Source organism: Rousettus aegyptiacus, unplaced genomic scaffold (genome assembly GCF_014176215.1).
Source record: "Rousettus aegyptiacus isolate mRouAeg1 unplaced genomic scaffold, mRouAeg1.p scaffold_m13_p_6, whole genome shotgun sequence".
NCBI classification, from domain to species: domain Eukaryota; kingdom Metazoa; phylum Chordata; class Mammalia; order Chiroptera; family Pteropodidae; genus Rousettus; species Rousettus aegyptiacus.
In genome coordinates this window covers 110,323,554-110,335,067 of record NW_023416309.1, presented here as the reverse complement: position 1 = coordinate 110,335,067, position 11,514 = coordinate 110,323,554, and the positions used below count along the sequence as shown (strand labels likewise).

General features: G+C 59.7%; 1 long non-coding RNA gene across 1 annotated transcript; it reads left to right on the top strand.

The window, feature by feature from the left end:
• Positions 1 to 3,063: 3,063 nt before the first annotated feature.
• On the top strand, positions 3,064 to 5,745 carry LOC107510244. Its single transcript, XR_001596749.2, has 4 exons — positions 3,064 to 3,144; positions 3,489 to 3,585; positions 4,073 to 4,186; positions 4,662 to 5,745. It is a non-coding gene; the product is annotated as an uncharacterized LOC107510244 (long non-coding RNA).
• The last annotated feature ends 5,769 nt before the right edge of the window (positions 5,746 to 11,514 follow it).

Sequence of the window (11,514 nt, the reverse complement as noted above, 5' to 3'; positions counted from 1 at the left end):
GCTCCTTTGCAGACTCAAGGAAACGGTTGGGGTTTGGCGAGTCAGAAGAGGGGCCTCCTTCTGTGGACGACCTGGCGTGGCGCACGCTGGGGCCATTCCGCGCTTCACCCCGCAGCCGTGCACGAGGGCACTGGGAACGCATTCCACTGCAAGTGACAAGAGGCGGCCAGGGGGACCCGAGTCTCGGGCTTCTCTTCCCGCACACGGGACTGGAGCAGAGGAAGGCCAGGGCTCCGGTCCACCTCGAGGAGGTTCCCTCGGCTTTCTGCGTTTAGCAGAAGATGGTGGCAGCTCTCACCCACTCGTGGTCAAAGGGTTCCGGGAGTATCCAGCAAGGGTTTCCCTCGCCTCTTCTCCTCCTCCTTCTCCATCTTAAAAAACAAGGCAGGAGCATCTTTCACAGAGAATCCGCACAGATTCCCTTGAGTCTCACTGACCAGACCTGGCCACACGTCTACGTCCGGGCTGTCAGGTAGCAGGACGTGGCTGAGAGGGATGGCCGGGGAGCAGAGGGCGGGCAGTGCCAGGGTCTTGCCTGAGACCATCGGCTAAGCAGCGGCCCGCCGGGGTCCGTGTTTGCCTTCAGAACTCGTTCTCTGGGCCCTTAAACTGAACTGCAGAGTCTGCCAGGCCACGGGGTGGGGGGCGTGGAGCGGAAGAGTGACAGGCAGCCTCCCCGCGGAGGCCGAAAGGCCCCTGGGGGAGACTGTCGTGCATGTCCTAAGCAACAACAGGAAACCTCAGTGATCTTCCGAACGCTCCCAGCCAGCCCAGCCTCGCAGGAGCCCGCTCGGGCCCAAACGCCCCTTAATTACGGTTCGCAGGGGCATCAGGTGTGCTGGACAGGAGGCCATTCTGGCACCAGGGGCTTTTTCCCTCCAGGGGGAAAATGCCTTGCGTTCGGTGTCTGTTGAATGAAATCTTTCTCACCCGGCTCCGAGTCTGGGCTTTTGAACGGAGCCCGTCTCCCTCCCTCACGCTCACCTCGCCATTGATTTGCACGGTTCGAAACAAAGGAAACAAAACGACACATGTGAACCAGAGACAGTACATTTTCACGCTGTATTACATCGGAAGCCCTGGACCGGGCACCTACACACACACCTTGTTTTTTTTTTTTTTTTTTTTCTCTTTTCTCTAAAGTTATCGAATCCGGAAAGCTATGGTCCCATGAGACAGCCTTCCACGTCCAGAGAATATTGCCTCTTGTCTTTTCTGGTCTGGCCTCCCCGACAGGCGAGGGGACGTCCCACCTCTCTGCCGGCGAGGGCTGGGAACCCTAGAGCCTGCCGCGGACAGCACCCCGGGCCTCTGGGACTCCCCCAGCATCACCCGCTTGCCAACCTGGCCCCGCACCTGCCGAGTGCTGCCTCCGGCTTCTGGTACCCATTGCGGGCTCTCCCGTTTGGGTCACCTAAGTGGGGGTCATCGCTCCCCGGGATTCGGGACCCTCGTGAGCCAGGCTCGCCCCGTCTTCTGGATGACCGAGGGGCGCGGAGCATTGACTGCTTGTTCGTGCTGTAGTGGGTGCGCCTCCGAGGCCCCCACGGGGTGCCCGCCCCCTCCCTCAGAGCCCCCGGCTTCTGCGCGTGTCTGGCTGGTGGTCACCTTTACTTCTTCCTTTGTTTCTTTCTGTACGTGTCGGATTGCTCTGGTTCCTATAAGCTATGCCTGATTTGGAAGGTAAAAAGCTAGAAACAAAGCTTGTGAAACCAGAAACATTAATTTTTCACGCCGTACGACATCAGAAGCTCCGGACGGGGATGGGGTGGTGAGGGGGGGGGGCCCGCAGGTCATCATCTCCCACTTCTCTTAGAAAAGGGAGCCCCGGGCTTTCCTCAGGATTCAGAGGACGTTTCCTCGCGGATTCCCAGCCTCCGCCTTCTCCCCCCGCCACCCGCAGCCCGATGAAATCGCCGAGGGCCGGCCTCGCCGTCAGACGCGGTCGGGGCGTGGCTCATGGGCGAGCGGTCACTGAGGTCCAGGTGTCCCTGAGTTTTAAGCGGCTTTGAAGAAGGAAAGACAGAGAGAGGGGACACGAAGAGAAGCCGGGAGAAAAAAAAGCAAAAAAAGGCAAGAGAGCGAACACCGACTTATGTAGCACCTGCTCTGCCAGGCCAGGTTCTCACGCCCCCGTTCTAGCCTGTTACAGGTGCGGAACCGGAGGCCAAGGGAGGTCGCGCAACTTTCGCAAAGGAGGAAGCGGCGAAGTCGAAGCCCTGGAAGCCACCTGCGTGTGACCGTGGGATCTAGGTGGGTGGTGTGGTCCAGCGGTCGGGGTCAGAACAAGGCTGGGCGCGCTGGAGTCCCACTGTGCCGCAGCCCGCTGCCTCAGTTTCCCCACCTGTGCAGAGTTGGCCCAAGCTGGTTTCTACCCGCTGCTTTTGGTGGAAGGGGGTTCCCCTCTGACTTCTCCGTGGGAATAAGGGGTTGAATTCTTCTGGTCACGTGATGCAGGACTGTCAGCCTCGGGGATGAGGGCCGGGCTGTACCCGGTGGGCAGGCTGCAGGTGTGTGTAGGAAAGCCCTGACCAGCGCTCCGAGGGGTGCGGCCGCTCCGGGGGCTTTGCAGCAGCCGGGAGCTGTCCGGGGGCGCGAACCTGCTTGTAACACTTACATGTTGCTTTACAGCTCCTTTCTCTTCTTTTCCTGCGCTGGTTCCCGATAACCCTCCTGCCTCCCGCTCCTCTCATCCTAGGGAGAGAGTGGGCTGCTCAGGAAAAGGCCAGAGTGAGCGCCTTTGTCACACACAGTCCGGGCACTTTCTATCTAGAGGACGCCGGCTTGAGCGGGATGGCCAGGGCTCAGCCCCGGCTCTGGGCCTCCTCCTCCTTCTCCCATCTGAAAAGGAGAAGAGAGGAGTCCCTAGAAGTCTCAGGAGGATTCCAGCTCTGCTTAGGAAGATGAGCTAGCAAGTCATGTGACAGGTGTGGTCACGTGACTCGCCCCAGCCTTAGCCATGAGTCACCTACATGAGGCCTCCAGCTCTTTGTGGAGAAGGCTGTTGTCAGGCTGCCAGAGATGATGTCACTGAGTCATCTCGCACTGCAAGGCGGGTTTGTTATGACATTCTGGTTTCCACATAGCTCAGAGGCGCAGAGGGCCCAGCCAGCAAGCTGAGTTGGGCTAGTGGAGACTATTTTGGTGGGTCGAGGGAGAAGGCCGAAGACAGACTAGCTCACACGCAGTGAATGCCGCTCGGGTGGCAGAGGCTAGGATCTCCATAGGTCACCTCATTTAATCGTCCCGAGGCTCTTACGTGGGAGGTTCTGTTATTACCGATTCTATAATTTAGCCCATTTTACAGATGAGGGAGCTGAGGCACAGAGAGGCTCAGTAACCGGCCCGAGCTCACACAGTTAGCACGAAGGGGCGGTGGGGTTCGAGCCTGGCTCTTCTGGTTTCTCCTGCACGGCCTTGTCATGACACCAGGATTTTCTGTTGAAAACCCACTATCCCAGCATTCAAAGTTGGCTGTCTATTTTCAGGATGGAATCGTTCCCGGGGCACTGGAGCTTCCGTTGGCAGCAGAAGAACCAAAATAGGACACAGCAAATGGATCCAATTTTGCCTGAGCCTCAGCCCGTAAGGTTCTGGGGGGGTGGGGCGGGGCGTGCACCTGGGGGAAAGAGTCAGGCTGGGCCCGAGGCATTCTCTGCCTTCTCCGCCTTCACCCCACGTGCTGAGCTGTGCAGTGTCAGAGTTTGACTTGGCTCCACAGTGCCGTTTTAAAAAGGCGTCTCACTCACAGCCATTCGGATTTCAGAAATAAACGCTCTGCACCACTGATCAGGACGCCAGAGTCAACAGAGCCGGTGACATCTTAAGAAATGCACCCGGTACTTAAGGCTTTCATCTTAATTATACATGTTCGAATCAGAGACAGATTTTCTCCTTCTGGTCCTGAATATCAGAGCTGCCAAATCCAATTGAATCATCTTCTTTTAAACGCATTTTGCAATATGCGTTTCGCCGTTTTCCCAATTTCCATTGTAAACGAGCACCAGAATTGTGCTGAGGGCCCTTTTTTTTTCTTTTCTTTTTTTTTTTACGGGCTGCATTATTCAACCAGCAAATGAAGAAAGGAAAACGCTGATTGCAAAAGAATTAAAAAATGGTTCCGGGCGGCCTCCTGGATTTGGCTACGACTGGATGTGGCCAGAGCGGAACCATCTTTGTTAGAGAGGTTTGGTCACTTTACCCCCGTCTGGGACAGGGAGGTGTCCCTCCAAGGGGCAGTGTCCACTGCAGGTGAGCCGGGAAGGAGGGCGGCAGACGTCAGCTGGCCCGTCATTGTGCCCGCCTCCACCGTCATCGGCCTAGAGGCCACGTGCGTTCATTTCCGCTGCACCCTGGCTCCGGCAGGCCGGGAGGCACTCCCAGGAAATGACCTGACGGTCACGAGCAGCGTGGACGGCCAATGCCCTGGCCCACCAGCTGTGCCCACTGGTTCTGCCTTCCCCAGGGATGGGGCGAGGTGGGGCGATGGGTTCCCAGACTTGGCACGGTGGCAGCCTCGGGTGGGGGAGGGGCGGGCAAGGAGCCCGGTGCCTGGGGTGCTTCGCGGTCCGTCTCCCTGACGATGCGGGCGCCCCGCAGCCTGGTGCTTCCGCTCGGTTTTTCTCCCCAACCACTTTCACGTTTGTCCGCTTCACTTACAGACCAGAATCCTGGACGGTGTCAGCACAGAGCGTGTTGTGCCCATTTCACAGAGCGGGAGAACGTGCCTTTGGCTCAGACTGGGCTCTGAAGCCCAGCTGTCCGCGGTCGGAGCCCAGCGTTGGGCGAGTTACATAACATCTGGATTCCTCAAGAGACGGTCAAGCCGGGAGAGCGGAGCCCTTGAAAATAGGATTAGTGTCCTTATAAGAGGGACCTGAGAGAGTCCCCTTGCCCTCTGCCCACCAGGTATGGCTGCGGCACGGAGCTGGCCCTCTGCCACCTGGGAGACGCCCTCCCCAGAACCCAGCCGTGCCGGTGCCTGGCCTTGGACCTCCAGCCTGCAGAACCCTGGGCAATCGATTTACGTTGCTCAGAAGCCACCACCCTGTCTATGACACTTGATGAGAACGGTCTGAACCGACTACGACAGTCACTGAACACCTACTATGTGCTGGGCATCCGACGTCGTTTAGTCTACAATTTTTTCGCTTGAGTCGAGGGCACCCACTGTACAGGCGAGAAAAGCGAGGCTCTGAGGCTTTCGTGGACTGATACAGAAGTCCCACGGCAAGTAGCAGAACGAGGACTTTAAGCGGCGCTGACTGACGCTCGCTCCTCTGTCCTTCACCACTGCGGGGTGACGCCACCCGGCTCGTCCGCCTTACGGAACTGGCCGATTCTGCTCCGTTGGAATGGCTCTTGGCTCTCGGCTCTCAGCTCTGGGACGATCTCCACTCTGTGGCTCTCTCCCCACCTCCTCGGCGAAGCAAATTCCAGCCAGGGCCCAGGGCCAGGGACGCAGCGAAGATCTCTTTGCCGCTGTATTTTCAAACTCACAAGCAGTTTCGGGTTTCCGGAGGTGCACGCTGAGTCACACAGAAGGGGCGGCCGAGCCCAGGGTCATCATGTTTTGAGGACGCTGTGACTTCCGTCTTCCCCTCCAGGGGACCCCTTGCACAGAGCAGGGTCTCGGGGTGTTCTTTCAGGGTCGAATGTAGTCATAGCTGCCCAGATATCTGGGGGAGCCCTCCGCAACACCCTCCAATACTGCCCCAGGGGCAGCAAGCAAGCCCAGTACATAATTTGTAGAGTTCAGTTCAAAATAAAAATGTAAGGCTCCTCGCTCAAAGGGCAGAAAAAAGCATTTTCCTTTCTCTCTCTGTCTCTCTCTCTCTCTCCCTCTCTCTGTCTCTCTCTGTCTCTCTCTGTCTCTGTCTCTGTCTCTGTCTCTCTGTCTCTGTCTGTCTGTCTGTCTGTCTCTCTCTCTCCCCCCACAGGGCGAGTGCCAGCACTCAGATGCTGGGGCCTCACCCTAGCATTCTGCGCACAGGTGCACAAACCGGGCCCTGGCCCCGGGCCCCTTAGGCCCCCACGAGGGATGGAAGGGCAGCAGCACTTGCTGAAGGCGGTGGGTGAGTGGACAGCTGAGAACCACCCCTGGGAGGCGGAGAAGCAAGCGAGGCCCCCGGCACATTGTCCCATTAGACCTCGCTTGCAAATGGCAAACGCAAAGATGGAAGTTTGCGCACGGAGCCGCGTGCGGCTCCACTGGTCCCACGCCCCCGGAGCCGGTCTCGACAGCCCGTCCTGGAGCTCGTGAGTTTCTGGAGATGCAAACACGTCGCCCGTTCTCCCTGGCCACTTGCTGGCAGCTGGCATGGCTCTGCGTGGGCGAGGTTCCCGGGTCACCGCCGCTGGCTCGGCGGCAGGGCCTCTGGTTTCCTGCTCTGCTGGAGGCGCAGCTGTCCCCAGGCAGGGCCCGGCCCCCCACCCATGGGCACCCTCCCCTCCAGATTGCAGTGGGGTGCCCGGGAAAGCCCCCCCCAGTTCCGATGCTGCGTTAGGTTGGGTAGCAGCAGCCAGGGCAGGGGGGCTGCCCGATGCCACATCACGTGTGTGTCGTGTGAGGACTAGCAGGCAAAGGCGCTAATGAGACAGAGCGCTAATTAATTGGGGCAAGCTCGGTAGCTTTGCTGTTTCAACGCTGAAAGGAAAAGGCATTCGTGGCTCTCTCCTTCCGCCCGCCCTCCTTTACGATTATTTCCTCCGCTGCAGAAAATGTGCAGTTGCTGATAATTATTAAATTTGGTCGTCATTAGCCTCCAGGCTCCAAGCAGCGTGCTCAGCGCATTCCAGGCTCCTGACCGAGCCGAGCCATCGAGGGCAGGGAGGGGAGGGCAGGGCAGGCACAGGGGAGGGCGATGACCCCCGATGACCCCGCGTTCTGCAGCGATGGGGGTGGGGAGGACACGCACCCACAACACAGCCCCTCGCTGCTGCCGCCTCCCCCGCCTGGCGTAACGGCGCACACACCTGCCTCCGAGTCCTCGCGGGAGCGGGAATCACCTGTGAAAACGACTGGGCGTCGTGCGCACACGTCCACAGGTGTCTTTCTAAGGAGACTCCGGTTCTGCTGCAGGTTTGAATAGTGGCCGAAGGGTCCAGGTGAAGAATCCGGGTGTCCTCACGGTCGGGTCAGGGCCCTGCTGGAATCCGCTGGCACGTTCAAAGGGTTAAGGGAAGAGACTTGAGTGAAGGACCGTTTCGGAGGTGGAGGTGAGTGTGTTGGCTACGCCTCTGGCTGCTGTAAACTTGATGCTTTAATACCTGCCCTGTGTGCAGAGTCTGGACACGTCATGTTTTAGACTCGACAGGCCTGAGTCACCTGGGCTTGGCCTCCTGTCCCACCCCCTCTCTTGGGAGAAGAGTCCTCTGCCCTGGGTATGCGATTTTCAAACACACACTAACCAAACCAGAGAGCCCTCTCTTCTTGGGCTCTCGCCCTCCTGGCCACGACACACCTGCTCCACCCACTGTGGGGCCAGGGATCAGAAGACTTGAGACAGGCCCGGAGCCCACTGAAACGATTCAAACTAGCCACCCTTGCCCACGGCTCTCCCTTCTTCCTCTGCCTGTGACCGGCCCTGGGGCTTCTCCATGTGGCCCGCCCGTGACATGCTGTGGCGCTCTCTCCCGGGATCTGTGAGTATAACGCACGCGAACTATCTTGTCATTGGCAGTCATCCCCTGATCTGTGGGCCTTACCATGCCTGAATAATAATTAAAAAAAAAAAAAAAATTAAAGCAACAGGGTTAAGGGAAAACACAAGGAATGGAGAGACATCCAGGGGGAGCCAGGAAGCCACACCTGGAGGCCTGAAGGGCCGGCAAGAGCAGCGAGCATCCTTAACAGATGCCGGCGAAAGCCGGAGCTTTGGGAGTGGGTGCCTGACAGATGTCCCCAGTGTGGAAGGAACACAGTCATTGCTCAATTGCAGCCCTGCAGAGAGAGAGAGAGAGAGAGAGAGAGAGAGAGAGAGCGAGCGCAGGGAATCAGCACCCTGCTTTCCTTTCTTCCTGCCCTACTTCTCCAGCCAAGGCCTCCAATTGGCTGAATCCAAGCAGATCCCTGAGGACAGGTCCTGGGGACCCCAGCGGGGCAGGGCCGGTGGAGAACTGACCTAGAGGGGAACGGGACTGAGTCAGAGATTGTGGAATCAGCCGGGGGGCTTTCTTAGTGCATGGCCAGGGCCTTTGGAAATGGTGGGGTGACTCAGAGAAGACGCTGTACCATCCGGAGCCTCTGTGTGGTGTCTGGGCTGCCAGGTCCAGGATGGGTGGATCTCGGGGTGGTTTAGAGCAGCTGTGCCTCTCAGACCGTGCCGGACGTACAAATCCCCAGGGAGGGTTGTTCGAATGCAGATTCTGACTCGGCAGGTCTCACGTGGGGCCCAAGGCGCTGCATTTCTAATGAGCTCCCAGGTGATGCCCACGCAGCTGGCCCCCGGACCACACACGGAGCGGCCGGCTGAGGTGGCCCAGGTCTTCCTTCCCGCGAGTCCACGTGCCCCGGGCGGGCGCTGGGTTTTCAGACTCTCGCGGTCATCCTTTTCCGCCCGGCTTGTCCTCCCTGGCCCTTTGTCCGTCCGTTCGCCGTTTCTGAGCGCCTGTGACGTTCACGCTGCTCCCTTCGTCTCGTGGGAGAGTAGATAAAGGCATTTCTTACCGCGCGGCCAGGAACCGACTTCCCTAGGATAGCCTGACTCGGGGTAACTTAAAAAAAAAAAATAAAAAGAAGAACTTAACTGGTTGCTGTGGACGCACACAGATCGGTCTGGCATCGCTGCAATGATCCGTTTTTCCTTTTTTTACACCGAATCTGCACTTCGTTTCTCACCTTGCTAAAGAAAGCTCTGGAAGGGACTCCGGAAAAGGGGCTGGTCCCCCGACCAGTGTCGGTGGCCTCGGTGGGCCCACGGCTCCCAGCCGCTCTGAGTCCAGGGCCTGGGCTGGGGGACGGGTGGTGTGCGAGGGGCCATTTCTTGAACCCTGGCCACGTGCTGGACACTGTGCTAACGGTGACCAGGTCGCCACGTGCTGGACACTGTGCTCACGGTGACCAGGTCGCCTCGTCTCACCCTCGCTCTGCAGAGGCATCAGGAGCCCCCGTTTGCGGAGGAGGGGATCGAGGCCCGGCTGGTTGCGGTGGGAAACCCGGGCTCCAAAATCTGTGCCCCTCGGTCACGTGTGGCTTCCGAGCAGGGCTGAGACGTGAGAGAGAAGGGCGGCGTCCCCCTCGGGGGCCGGATTTGAGGGAGGGGGCGGAAACGCGGCCATCGAGAGAGAGAGTATCTCGATGCGTTGTTCGAAGAAACGAAAACGAAGTCAAAATCTCGGTGAAAAAAATTACCCAAATTTCAAATAAAGACAGGACCCGCGAGGGCCGGGAGCGGAGCAGGGACAGCGAGGCCAAGGGCGGCAGGGCGGAATCGGGTCTCCGTGTGACACGGATATGGCGCTCGCCGAGACTTCTCCGCGCGGGCCGCGGTTCGCAGGTGGGGAGGCCGCGCCGCCTGTTTCGGCGCCTGCACCGGGGGCACCGGCCCATGCGTTCCTTCTGCGCCCAGGACCTGACCTGGCGGCGCCGGCGCCGAGTGGGACTCGGTGAGTTCTCTCTCCTTCCCCTCCGCTGACTTCGCTTCTTGCCACGCTGCTTCTCTTTCTCTCCTCGAAGCTGCTTAAAACCCGGTGACCCCCGCCCCTCCCCCCCCCCCCCCCAATAGCTGTGAGGTCGCGTGTCCTTTATTCAGCATCCTACATGTGCGGCGATGCTTGTGCCTGAGCGAGGCCCTCGGTGACGTCCCCTCTCAGGGTGACAGGGCCGGAAAACGTGCTGGGTGTTTCTGGGTGCCCCCCGAAATTTCCTGCTTGAGGCCGGGGCCCGCCTTGCCTCACCGTGGCCCCATCCCTGCTTCAAACGCTTGAGAGAATCGATCCCTCCCCCGCCTTCCCACTTCTCTCCCTTCCTCCCTCCCCAGCTTGCTCATCTGGGTCGAATCACAGGAAAGGGGGGCCCTCTCCCTGCAACTGACCTCAGAGGCTGGGGGGAGGGGCTGTGTGGGGTGCGGGGAGGTGGGGGGACGAGTCAGGGCCGCGTCCGCATGCCAAGCAGTGTTCACGTTGTGACAGCCCGATGCTGCCTCCTCGTCAAGCTGAGAAGCCGGGATGCTCCGTGCTCCCCCGTTCTCATCTCTGGGCGACGTTATTCCTTCCAGAAGCAGTGTGTGTGTGTGGGGGGGACACCCAGAAGGGCCTCGCTTCCTGGTCTAGTTCACCGATAGGCGGGGGCAAGGCGCAGGGAGGGGTCTCCTATGCTCAGGGCACCCGGTCAGAGAGCAGCTGCAGCAGGGGGTGATCCGCCTGGACCCCTCTGTCCTCCCGCTGGGCACTGGCCATTAGAACGGGTCTCCTGGCCTCGCTCCTTCTCCCAGCCTGGGCCTGCGACGGCCTTTGGGAAGGGTTTTCCCCACCAAGAGGCAGCAGCCTCAGCTTTGCTCCTGCTGAGCACTGGGCTCCCCCTGACCCCCCGCCCACCGGAAGCGTGTAGAGATTAATTGGGTCAGTCTGCAAAGGGTTTAGGAGCGAGAAGGTGGGCCTTTTTTCTCCTGGCCCCTTCCTTAGGGGTGAGACACTTCTAAGGGGCGTAGAGAAACCCCAGGTTCCGCTCTGGGAGGAGGCCCTCCCTGCTTCTGGCCTTGCCCTCCTCTGTCCCCCAGACCCTGGCGTCCCCTTCCCCCAGCACGCCAGTTTCAGCAGGGACAGGAACAAGGTTATTACAGTTCACGCCACTCCCCCGCACCCCCCCGGAGTCGCCAGGGTCTTCGCTACTCATCAGTCCTAATTAATTAAAAAGTAATTACTTATGGATCCGACTTTCATTATTTACACCCCCCGGGCTGTGAGGATATTGCTTCCCTCAGTCCCTCTGGTCCCCCAAACTGCTCTGGAGCCAGCGATGCGGGGCTGATCGGGTCGAGGACCGATCGTATGCGGCTATCCTAGCGGGTGGGGTCGGGTGGGCAGGGGCGGGATCCAAGTCCCCATGAGAGGCCACGGGGGCCTCAGGGACGTGCAGCCCCTTCTGAGCCCAGAGTTTGAACTCTGAGGAGCCGGAGCTGTCCAGCTCCGCTGGACGTGGTAGTGTGACCTTCTCAAGACTGGAACCACCCCCAGACCCCGGCGTATTGGAAATGCAAACCCCTGGTCCTCACCCTACACCTGCCAGGCTGGAATCTGCCTCTCGACAACATCCTCAGGGCCTGTGCCACCTCTTCCAGGTGCGGCATGCGCTGTGCGGGTCACATGCACCCCTCCTGGGGGCCCGTGACTGCTGGTCCCTTCCCCGACCCCCGCTAGGCTGGCGGGTGTGATCTGTGCACCAAGCGCCCCCGGCCCTGAGCCCAGGGCCCTCGGTGTACTAATTCCCGCCCTGTTTACCCCACGAGTTGCCAGGATTAATCAGGTTGACACACAGGAAAGTACTTCGGAAACGCGAAGCGGAGCTTCCAGAGG